Source organism: Mercenaria mercenaria, chromosome 15 (genome assembly GCF_021730395.1).
Source record: "Mercenaria mercenaria strain notata chromosome 15, MADL_Memer_1, whole genome shotgun sequence".
NCBI classification, from domain to species: Eukaryota; Metazoa; Mollusca; class Bivalvia; order Venerida; family Veneridae; genus Mercenaria; species Mercenaria mercenaria.
Genome location: NC_069375.1, coordinates 25,821,293 through 25,834,746, shown reverse-complemented (window position 1 = coordinate 25,834,746; position 13,454 = coordinate 25,821,293). Strand labels below are relative to the sequence as shown.

The window sequence follows — 13,454 nt, the reverse complement described above, 5'->3', positions numbered from 1 at the left end:
TTGGCGCTCAGCATTAAGGGGATAGTGCTAGGACTGGTCAGCCCGGTGTCAGTATAATGTGACTGGGTGGGGTATCATGCCACGTGTCTACGGCGTGATATTCCAGTGAGGCAGCACTATAAAGTTGGGCATTGTGCTCACTGCTACAAGTAGACACCGCCGTTTATATGACTGAAAAATTGTTGAAAAAGACGTTAAACCCGCACACACACACACACACACACACACACACACTATTGGATTATATACGGTATTTCTATTAGATTGTGTTTGTTGGTCTATTTCCATTTAGAATATTTATATTTTGCATTCATAATTCATATGAAGGGGTGAATAAACTTGCAAATGGGCCGGTATTAAAGACCAGTAGATTGAATTACTGGTATGTGTGTGTGCGCGTGTGCGTGTGTGCGCGCGTGCGCGTGCGTTTGTGTGTGTGTGTGTGTGTTCGGGTTTAACGTTTTTTCAACAATTTTTCAGTCATATAAACGACGGAGTCTACTTGTAGCAGTGAGCACAATGCCCAACTTTATAGTGCTGCCTCACTGGAATATCACGCCGTAGACACCTGGCATGATACCCCACCCAGTCACATTATACTGACACCGGGCTGACCAGTCCTAGCACTATCCCCTTAATGCTGAGCGCCAAGCGAGGAAGCTGCTAGTACCATTTCTTTTACGTCTTTGTATGACGACACCGGGATCGAACCCACGACCTCCCGCACTCGAAGCGGACGCTCTACCATTAGGCTACCGAAGCGGTCTACTGGTAAGTACGAAAAGGTCTACTTGTTTTGCAGTCGGCTAATATTTGGTATTTTAAAAGATGAAAATATTTAGTTAGAGTAATTTTAGGATGTCAGCATTATATTTATGTAATAGCTTGAGTTTTAAATATAAATACAGGTTCATGATTTACCCGATTCTTAAATTAGACATTACGTAATATTGATGAACTGTTTCTATTTTAACAACACTTTTTTGTTGCCTTTTCAGACCACGTAGCTATGCAGCTATGTGAAAACAAACTTTTTTTCAGAATTTGATACTTTGCCCTAATATATCTTGACAAAACCTGCTACATTTGATGTGTATTAAAAAAAGTTGTATTTATACAACATCTACTCAGTTTTCACAGTTGTTATTTCTCCCTTTTCGTGGTTTAAATTGGTTCGGCTTTTGTTTGTCTGTACGTATCAGATTGTTATAATTTAGTCTACAAAAAAGTAATTGATGGCATTTAACCTGATGTAAATCAAATCAAATATGCCTTTGAGTGACTGATTCCTCCTCCTGTGTACTATGATTGTAAATACAAGGCGGGGTAGAGTCCTACATTTGCACATACATTACATGCAATGAAATCTAAAAACAGTTTAAGAAAAGAAAACAGTCCATCCGATTCCGATGTATAGATAAAATGTCCACATATTCAGAATGACTTATTCTTAATTACCAAATGTCATCTACATCTACGTATTGAGTTTGTCTTGCGGAGTCTTAATTGAAATATGGACAGAATTTTTCACTTTTATATTTATTTTTTTCATATTTATCTTAAAGCATAAAATGTATTATAATACTTCCAATGTTTGTTTCCGAACTGCAGAAGTTGATACACAAATTATTTCACCTTCACCGAAATTTCAAAACAAGTCTTCCTTGACCTAAGTTCAGGTATATCAACGACTTTAACCGAGATCTTTTCATGCATAGCATTGAAAAGATATTATACATTACATGGAAACCCAATGTCATAGATATAAGGCACAAAATTAAGTAAGAATACTGTATCACTTCCTATACAATGGAAATGTAATTAATGACTCAATGTAAAATATAGAGCAATGATTCAGTTATTTTACAATTTTTAAAGACTTGTTATCTTGAATAGCCGAAAGGTTTACCAATGTTTCAGAAAGAAATGGTTAAAATTGTAACTTTTATATTTTGTTATAACTTCCTCCATTTTGTATTTTAAGAATGATAACGTCGGGCAAGACCACTGGCACCAGACCAGAAAGAAAATGCCTCTGTACATGTTATACCCTATCCCTAGGTATTCTATAAGAAACATGGTCATGAACGGGGCACTAATCCAATTCAATCGTACATTTTTCATCTAAAGCGCACAGTTCGGTGAATGGGTACCTAGTATATTGTACAAGCGATAATTTATCTTCCATCGAGCAGCAGTCACATTATCTCAATATTCCATATTGCAGAGATGCTCCACATATTTTATGCATTCGTCAACGCTACAGAAAAAACTTGCGTGAACTCCTCTAATGAACATCTGGTCTAGAGGTCACGGCAGTGTGCACATGTTAGGCGAAATGTAAACAAACAAAAACAGAATGCAAAATATTCACAGTTTTACGAAAAATCTCGAAATGATGAATGAAATTCATCTTGGATATAATTTTGAATTTGAAATCATACATTGGTATACATCTGTTCTGTTTATTTAACTCATTTTGCACATTTATGCTGCATATACACATTTTATCGTACACGTGTTGTAAAATGACGACTGACATACATTTTCACATCAGCCAATCAGAATGATTTTGTAATCTAGACCGGAACTTCACCAGGGAAGTTCAAGCAAGTTTTTTGTGTAACGTTTGAAAAAACTATAAACTAAGCGTTGTTTTTCTAAGGTAAGAAGTATTGAAGAAATGTGACCGGTACACAATGGTAGATAAATTACCACTTGTTTAATACCCATGGTACACATTTACCGAACTGCGTGTTTTAGCTATGAAATGCGCGATTGAAATGGGTCAGTATATTTTCCCGTTCATGACCATGGTTCTTAGAATACCTAGGGGTAGGGTATCACGTGTACAGAGGCATTTTCTTTCTGGTCTGGTGCCAGTGGGCGAGACAGCAGTAAATATGGCTTGACTCTGAAACCAAACCCGTTATGTCGACTGTCTAGCCAAATTCAATATAGTTAGTTTGTGTTTTTCCTTTGAAAAACATTCGTCACACATTCATAATGGTCTCCAGATTTCGTTGGACATTCATATTTGTCTCAAGATTTGTCAAGCGCACATAATTATAACAAACAAGAGAGTCATTTCATTTATTTGATAAGTCTTATGAATGTTGCTTTGGTAATAATGAGGAAATTCTTAATCCGATATGCCAGAAACCGTTCATTAACCATCTGATATACGGCGAAATGTTATAACGGGAATGGTTAACAAATAAATACAGTGACGTAATGGCAAGACAGGGTGTAATATGGGTTTTAAAAGTTTACTGTTTATCTTTGCTCACCTGTGTCTGGTACATCTACTCGACCAAAGAAACCCGCATCTAGTGTAGCTCACTACCTTTGTGGAACATGTTTTGTACACGTGTATGGCTGCGTGCAATATCCGGCATTAACGTTCCTATAATAGAAGTTACTGATAATGTAAAACAAACAACATTCACAAGTACAGTAAGATATACATTTTAGTTCTATGAAAAAAATATTTAGCAATAATTCTAATACCCTGTGTATTATTTTTCCATGTATCCATAAAAGTATTCTAGATATGGTGCTTTAAAATAGTGACATTAATTACATGTGGAACCAAAATTTGTAGACCTGTTTGGCGGCATATAACCTATACTGTGTTGGTGCGCCGTAAAACCCAAATAAAATAAATAAATAAATTACATTAGCTAATATAAAACTGTAGATCATCGCAGACATAACAGGCAATCATAAGAAAATAACACCAACAAATATACACCACGGTACCATCTAAATTCAGCTGGTAATACTGCTGTTCACTATTACATATGCTCATTTGAATGAGGAAAAGTTTACAAAATGGCAATACAATTATAACAAAACAAAAATTAGACGAAATGAAAAGTGTATATATATTGTGCATTTTATCTTGTCCAAAAACATTTAAATGCAAAATATACACGATAAAACATATAGTAGAATGTAATGATAGAAATTAATAAAACAAGAGGTCCATGATGACCCTGTATCGCTCATCAGAGCTTTATAGCTCAAACAGGTATAACACGAAACTTTTCTGTCAAATTACTTCGAAAATTGGCCTGAAGGTTCAGCTAAGATTGTCAATGTTTTCCATAGAGCCAAAGAGGAAGAATTATTAATCCGCACTGGCACCATGTTTTTGTTTTGACATATCCAGATAACTTTTAACAACTTTATTAGGCGGCCACCAAAGGAAAATTAACGTGAAAATATTTCAAAATCGACTAATTATTTCATAGAAGGAAACTACATCAGAAGGTTTTTCTATTTCTAGATTTGGTTGCCATTTTTGACCAAGTAAAATACTATGAATAATCTTGGTACATGGTCACCCAAGTAACATTTCTACGAAACTATTTCAAAATCAGACGAACGGTTTAGGAGACATTGTTTGGGGATATTATCTTATTAAGCTCTCTGATAATCGGAATAATTTGACCAATCACAAGGGTCGCCCAAGGCACAATTGTGTAAAATTATTTTAAAATCAGGAAAGAAGTTTCTGACAAATAGATTTTTGAAGTTTCCACTATATAAATTACAGGGGAAAACTGACCAAGTACTGTGGTTCTTTTTTTTTTTTTTTTTTTTTTTTTTTTGATGATGATGAATCAGAACAATCCGAACTAACTTGGTAAAACGTATCCCAGAATCATTACTTGAAAACTGACCCGCAGTTTATGACAAGAAAGTTTTTCAAGTTTCAACTATATAAATATAGGGAAAAGTGATAACACCTGCTGGCGGCCATATTAAACAATCTAATTAGACAGTTACCAAAGAAACAGTTACGATAAAAATATTTTAAAATCAAACGGGCGGTTTAGGAGATGTCATTTACAGAATATTTAGCTCTAGCGGCACCTCTGTTCAACAAAGCCAACCGTTCTTGAGGACGAACAAGAAACGTACAGGATTAGTTTCATTAAATTAATATGCCTACTAAAGATTTTAGAGGAGATGTCGTTCGAAGAAAAGGATGGACTGGCGGACAGACGCTGTAGACTGACGAACAGACGGACTAACGTCCTACGGACGGTGATTGATCACAGTAGCTCAACCCGAGCACTTTGTGCTCCTTAGACGTGTTATGAACAAAAAAACGTTTAATTCATTGGTGGTTTTCGAACCCAATCTATATCAAGTGCATGCAGACATTTAAAATGATTAAAACGTACTTTTTATGCACGTATATGAATTGGAATCTTATTCTGCGACCGAGTGTTACATACAATAGCTTTCTCTTGACAAGTTGCACAGAAGGATGCATATTTGCTAGGAACACGCATTCTGTCAATTGTTTATTAAGATGTAAATTTCATATTTTGGTATAAATTATTGTTGATATTGCAACCAACAATTTATAGTGTAATTCATAGCATAAACTCCATAGAAACTATTGTCATTTATTCCGTAAATCAGTTATTTTCTCCAAGGTATAGAAGCTTGTATGACAAATGGAAACCGTTTATTCTAAAAAAAATAGTAAACGTCCCGGTGGCCTTAAATTTTTTCAGTAACGAATTTTTACCGACCACACCTTTTCACGGAAAAAGGCAATCAAATAAATTTTTATGTGTATTAAAAAGTTTTTTGTTTCTTTGTTTTGGGTTTAACGCCGTTTTTCAACAGTATTTCAGTCATGTAACGGCGGGCAGGTAACCTAACCAGTATTCCTGGATTCTGTATCAGTACAAACCTGTTCTCCGCAAGTAACTGCCAACTTCCCCACATGAATCAGAGGTGGAGGACTAATGATTTCAGACACAATGTCGTTTATCAAATAGTCACGGAGAACATACGCCCCTCCCGAGGATCGAACTCGCGACCCCGAGATCCGTAGACCAACGCTCTTACCTACTGAGCTAAGCGGGCGGGTTGTATTAAAAAGTAGATCTAATCAGGTTTAGTTTCTAGTAGAATACAGTTTCTAGATGAATTTGTTTACGTGGGGGAGTCTTTTGTCCTGTGAAAAGTAATGTGATATCTATGTAAATTAAAACTAAAAAAAGTTATTTACTGATTCAGATATATTACAAATGTCTCTGAAATCTACTATCTGTCCCATGAAAAGCTGGAAAAATCATCATATAACCTAAATTGCTTCAGTTAAACTCTAAACCCAACAAAAACAAAATACAAAAAACTATCTAATAAAATAAAAAATAAATACCTTGCAGCTATAACCAGCAGCTATCCTTCCAAAAACAGCATACTTCAGGCACAAACCACGCATCTGAATGAAAACACATAGCCATCAAGTTTTATATATGTCGATGTGATCCCAAAATCATAATTAGGGCGAATCGTAATCCTGGAAACATACTGGTATAGATCAAAGAAAACAGTAAGTGATGAAGTAGTGGTATAGATTGAAGAAATAAAGTCATTATTGGTACAGATCGAAGAGACGTGTAAGTACTGGTACAGAAGTAAGTACTGTCTACTACTGGTACAGAAGTAAGTACTGCCTACTACTGGTACAGAAGTAAGTACTGCCTACTACTGGTACAGATTGAAGGAACAAGTAAATATAGATACAAGAAACAGGTTAGTATCCAGGCAAGCAAAAATATGTGTATGTAATGGTTTGTTAGATTGATTTGATATTTCTTCCGAGATTTGAAATAACTCGTGGATGCTTCCCTGCAATTAAGCGGTGTGGCCGTAATTTACTAGGACCGGAGTTATTTCATGGTATATAACGTATAGTTTATAATACGTGAAAATGTTTGTATTAACTGGGAGCAATAAGAATTTATATTTAAAACTACTAGCAATCGCCGGAGCAACATCCTTGTAATAGTGAAATTGATCTGCTACGTATGCGTTTTTGTATATACTCATGACTAGTTCAATGCAAACATTGTGAAAACTTAGTGGGAACCGGTTTTGCCCCTTCCCCCAGCTAAAGTGGCCATGTGTCTTAAGTAAAAATAAGGGCAAGTGCATACATCATTTCTATTCCAAATTTTCTACGAATTGCTGCAATGATACATGTTAGTAGCCTGGTAAGCCGTTGATAATATTCGTGCTTTGTCAGAAGAAATCATACCTAATATCTATGCATTAAACGCTTATTAGTGTTAATTGGCATTTATCGAGTTTCTAATATTATCACTTTGCAGGTAGCACGGTGAGGATGCGTACATCGGATATTGCCATTTAGTGATAAGGTATTTTCCGAAAACGTGATTATTTTTCGTCAACAAAGTGAGTGAAACCCCGATTTACTATTGTATTATACTACTACAGGAGAAAAGAGCATTACATTTCATAACTTGATACTGTGTATATGCTCTCAAAAGCGTAAAATGAGACAATCTTAAGTAGAAATGCTAAAATTTGTGATAGTTTATCATTTAATAAATGCATGCCTTGAACACATTTGTCCCGATGCCATTACCTATTTGCAGTTTGGGGAAAATCTGAATCGTACGATTTATTTAGTTACATACAAAGAAACAAGAAATATCTTTAAAAATGATGGTCGGCAAATTGTAATAAGGAAAGAAGTTTATGAATTTTTCATCTAACATTCATCTTTCATCTAACATTTTTCAAATTGCAAAACTAAACACCGCACTTTAACAATTTAAATGGTTCTCTTTTAATTTTTCGCAAATGTTTCGTAGGGTTGCAATTTTGTTTCGTTTATCCTTAGACGAATAATTACAGCAGTAGTTTGATGAAGATTCATGAAACGGTTCATGAGAAGAGGTCATTAAACGTGTTTATATTTTTAGCTAAATTGGTCCCTATCCCCATTTGTAACAAAATAGCAGGAGACCTTACGATATTGTTACACATCGAGTTTGATAAAAATCCATTACATTTTAGTGGTTAATGCGAAGAATGGCATATCTACTTTCAGCTATAGTGGTCCCTAATAGGGCCCAAGTTCCTATATAAATAAATTTGGAAGAGGACCTTATAATGATGCTCCAGACCAAGTATGACAAAGATCCACCAAGCTGTTCATGAGACGCTGTATAAAGGCATTTCTAGTTTTAGCTCTCAAATGTCCCAGCTGAACAAAGTTGGCTGCGGGCCTAATAAAGATGCTACAAATCAAGTTTGATTAGAATACATGAGAAAAAATCAAAGGATTTTTTTATTTATTATTTTTATTTATTTCTAAAATAGGCCAACTGATCCCGCTTTAACAAATGCATATTCGCTATTCATGAATCTTTGGACAATGACGTCACACCTATAAAAAAGTGAAGGTCAAGCAAAACATACAATTGTAATTATTTCTGTTTCATAAGCAAAGTTTAACCGTAGTCATATTACATAGATAAACTGTATGCAGTGTACCTTCATTTCAGTGTAATGAGATTCAGTCATTATATAGCATATACATAATAAAACAGATTTCAACTGAGTTCAATATTTGCATACCATACTAAAGAAAAATATTCATATATAATAAATAAGTTAAATAATTTATAACAAATATATCAAAGCAAACAATTAAGTACTCACTTTAATATGCAATCTGAATAAGTCACAAAAGCAAGAAACCTTTTCATATACAGACGGCAATTGTAACAAGGAAAATCTATTAAAAAGCACTTCTCTTCATAAAAGACTCTTATCACACCCTTATTTATGTGATACGCAGACCGTATTCAGCTCTTTCTTTAATTTGATATATGTTGGTATTTGAACAGGTTTTTATCATATTTATTAAACTTACTTATCATTTTGAGATATATCAATATTCTTGCTAAATATACTGAGCCAAAGTTAGCTTTAAAACTGTGAACAGCGTCGTTTAGGATAAACGCTTTGTCTACATTTCACTCAGCGTAGCACAATCAACAGAGTGAAAGAAATTGACACTCTCGTCCAATCAGGCAGAGTGTTGCATAAGTCTTACATTTTGATAAATTATCTATAATGCGTTATCAAGTAGTTTGATTTGCAAACTGAAGTCGCGTGGCATAGGTAAACGAAATCGTTCTTAGACGGCGTTCGCCGAAAAATGTGCAAAATTTCAGCTTTGTAAATGTTCAAATCACGGAGAAGTCGGTGATAAATGAGCGTCGATGGTGTACTGTGTATTGAGTTTTCAAAGTAATATTTGTACTGTGTATTGCAGTTTGGTGTACTGAGTATTGATACTGAAAAACGTGCATATTTTCAGCATTTATGGTCATTAGATAGACAAGACATGTAATTCCATTTGCCAAAATGATGGAATGTCTTTTTCTGTTTGCAGATGACATTATACTTCACAGCGAAAATAACAAGCACCAGTTTGAACACTGATAATTAAACTTACAATTACAGCGGCATGCCAATAGTCACTCCGAGAAACTGTCTAAAGACTAGCCATTGCCGGGTAAAGACCCAGCCACAAGTTCAGCCGTGAAGTAACACAGGATATGATGACGATTAGTGTGGAAAAGGTCTCCCCTTATAGGAAGAGCAAACATGAAAATATGTTATCCTTTTGTCTTCAAACTACAAAGAAACATAAACCTTGGTCAACAGACGACCTTTATCGATTATTGTGTCAATAGTTCAAAGGTCAAGGTCGTAGGGGCTTTGAACTTTTAAAGTGGTTTCTCCTCAATAACATTAGACTCATTTGACGTAGACCCTTGGAACTAGCTTCACTTGAAATTTTCTTAAAATGATATACATGTAGTAAAAGCTGTTTTTATTGCTTTAAATGCATTGTTCTGAAAGGTAATTAGCTCACCACTAGCTTTGTAAACAAAATGGATATTATATGCACTGAACAATCTGTTTTAAAAGTAGGAGGAAACAGTGCCATATGTTATTCTTGAAATATATTTTGCACACTTCTTTTGCAAGATATATGCCATTTCTATGCAAACAGTTCGTTATCACTTTTATGTGGTCAGCTTCCCTGTTGACCAAAATAGGATACTAGTATTTATTGTCAAGGTCAACTTTGAACTATAACAAACGATCAGGAACTGACTTGAAGATCATTCCGATGTCTTTCATGCATTCAAGTTGTTGAATGTAAAATGTTTATGATCTTTGGTTTAAACATATCTATTCCCAACAATATATATAACTATATTTATATACTAACATTACAAGTACAGTTGGTGGAAAGGATTAGAACGAAAGAAACCTTAAAGAGTTCTTCTACTATCTTATTATGATCTTTGCTATTTTATGAATTTGTGTTTACATTTCAAGTTTGTTTAATAAATATTTCAATGTACATGACTGTTTGTTGTTTATCAAAGTAAAACATGGCTTTTACAATATCACTTGTCAAATAATGTTTGGTAAAATAAATCTGTCACAACAGAACCTATTTCAGTATCGATGCCCAGTCTTATGTGGGAGTAATGTACTCTTATCACATTTATGCAGTAAATTGCTGTTTCTTTTCATGTTAATACGTATTCGTCTGTCTTGCTTTTCTCTTTCCTCTTAATTTAGCGTCAGAAATGCGGTCTCTGTTATGCAAGCAGTTGTATAATTGTAAAATCACCGGAAGAGTTATAAGCCTGTTCTTCTAAACAACTTTCAGTCTTCACTATACTTCATATTAACCAAGTTGTCGATGAAAACTTTTTGCGACGTCAAGAACTATATGAAACTATATCAGTTAAAGAAAACGTTTCTTGGCAAACAAACTGATTAAAGGTTATTTATTCATCCATCTATTTTGTCATATTTTTTCAAAGACTGTATAACAATACTCTCCGAAAATCTTGTCTGTCCATGGAATTGCACTCTGTGTAACATTGAATGTTCCATGTACACCGCCATGTATGTGTTTCTAGATTATATTTTAGTACTGGTAGCATTATGTAAATGTTGAGTTCTGCTAGATGGCGTGGTAGGTAGCATACATTTCAACTGCCGTCAGTGAACAGGCTCCTCACCATTTGCCCAAGTCAAAGGTTTCTTTCTGTTGCAAAGTGGTCCCTTTTGTAAGCTGGTTCCTTTTTGAAACATGTATTTTCATATTTTCTGAAGCAACACATTTTTTTCTATTTTTTTTTCTCCGCATATGTCTGGTGCTATCTTGTAAATTACTTTCTTGTGGTTTTGGTCGTTTGCATACTATAATATGCTTGTCATTTGGGTGGTGTTCAACAAAATGACATACAATTCGTTCGTCGAGCCATTAACACACATAAAAAAGTTGAATCTGCAACGAAAAAATCACAATATAGTATTTATTAGTAGGGCCGGGCTTTCTGTAAGATATTGAGAGTAAGGCTTAATGGCATCCCAATGCAAAATATAAAAAGATACCTTTAACTGTTTTTGAGTTTATTCATGTAAATTGAACTTAAACAGTTCTCAGTGGAAGAATAGAATATATACCATATAAATTTACAACTGGTAAGCATAACAAAAATTATTGCCCACTGTTGCACTATGGTGACTGTGAGTTACGTTTAGAGCTTATTATATGAATTACAACAATGTAAAAGCTATAAATAGCAATGTAAAAGCATCGCGTATCTTCAGGACTAAAGAAATTACTGTTTTGTACTATGAAAGGAAATGATAATGTACATTTTGTAAGATTAATTCTATAAAACTCAGCGGTAATGTAAACAATACACAGTACATTAATATGCGATACAGGTCAATACACAGTACATATATTTGCAATACACAGTACACCATCGACGCTCATTTATCATCGATTTCTCCGTCATTTGAACATTTACAAAGCTGAAATTTTGCACATGTTTTCTTTGTATGTAACTAAATAAATCATACGATTCAGAAGACAATAAGTGACGATATCGGGAGAAATATGTCTCCGACCTGCAATTATCAGATGATAAAGTTGCCATTTTATCACAAACTTTAGCGTTCCTTCATAAGATTGACTCATTTTATGCTTGTGAGGGCACAGTATCTAGTTATTAAAAGTAATGTTCTTTTCTTCTATAGTAGTATAATACAATAGTAAATAGGTGTTTTACTTACCTTGCTGACGAAAAATATACACGTTTTCGGAAAATACCTTATCACTAAATGGCAATATCCGGCGTACCATCCTCACCGTGGGTAGAAAAAAGTTGGAAATTGTCAGACTGGATTTCCAGGCTAATGCTGTAGTTGTTTGTTTTGTAGGAAATGAAGCATTTAGTCAATTATGAATTACTGTATGATATTAAGTATCGTATGCTTTAACATATAAAATATGTGACGATGTTGATATCGTATCATTTTACTGCAGTTAAGAACAGACAGTAGTAAGGAAGTTGCAACATCGCAATAACATAATTACGTGGCAAGATAATAAATAATGTATACGTGGACAAATGACATAATACTGGGTTTTTCAAAAGACAGTCTAAATGTACAGTCAAATATTTAGATTTACGAGAAGGACTCTGTCATGTTTACTTTTATATCCCTTACTCCCGAAGGTGCGGCATATGATTATCTGACCGTCCGTCTGTCCACCCATCTCCTCTGTTTCTGATAGATAACTGAAGAATAATCTTTAACTTGGTAGACAGGTTGGTCGTGACTATTGATTTTAAGGTTTGTTGCTGAAAGATCAGGGTCGTGGTGACCTTGAGCTGAAAATCGGATTCCGATCGATAACTGAAGAACACTTTGACCTATGGTCTTAACACTTTACATGATGATTGCCTGTTATCAAAGCATGGTCGCTTTTTTGAAGGTCAGTAGTTCAATGGTCAAGGTCACGATGACATTGAGCTGAAAACCTGTCTCCGATAACTGAAGGTAACTGAAGAAATGTTCGTCCTAAAGTTTTCAAACTTCACAGGATGATTGACTAGAGTCAGTGAATGTTTTCTATTGTTTTGGCGTCAAGGTCTAGGTTACAATGACCTTGAGACTGAAAATGGTTTCCTCGTAACTAAAGAACACACTGGCATACAGTCGTCAAACTTCACAGGGCGAATGTCTGTGGTAAAAAGATGACCCAAATTGTTTTTGTATCAGCAGGTCAAAGGTCTAATGGCCACAATTATACTGAGATTGAAAATGGTTTCAGCTCAGTAACAAAAAACGCTTCGTAGGATGACTACCGTGTGCTGTAGATGAGCCTTAATGTACTGGGGTTCAGTAGGTCAAAGGTCTAGGTGACCTTGAGACTGGAAACGGTTTCCGCTCATTACATTAAGAGCTCTTTGACCTACTGTCTTCAAATTTCACAGGATAAATGTCTGTGGTAAGTATATGACCTTTGTTGTTTTGGGGAATCAGTAGGCTAAAGGTTAAAAAATGACATTGACCCTGAAATCAGTTTCAGCTTAATCATTAAAGGACGCTTTGGTCTGCAGTACATAAACTTCATATGTTGATATGACCCTTCTTGTATGACAGTAGATCGAAGGGCAAGGTCATATTGATCTCGGGACTGAAAATGGGACAGGTTAATATGGGGGCATACATGTATTATAAAGTGTTCTTGATGATTCTAGTGTAATGTCATT

General features: G+C 34.8%; 1 long non-coding RNA gene across 1 annotated transcript; it reads right to left on the bottom strand.

The window, feature by feature from the left end:
• Positions 1 to 9,914: 9,914 nt before the first annotated feature.
• LOC128548975 (uncharacterized) lies at positions 9,915 to 12,185 on the bottom strand. Its single transcript, XR_008367400.1, has 2 exons — positions 11,968 to 12,185; positions 9,915 to 11,170 (listed from the first exon to the last, which is right to left on the bottom strand). It is a non-coding gene; the product is annotated as an uncharacterized LOC128548975 (long non-coding RNA).
• Between the last annotated feature and the right edge of the window lie 1,269 nt (positions 12,186 to 13,454).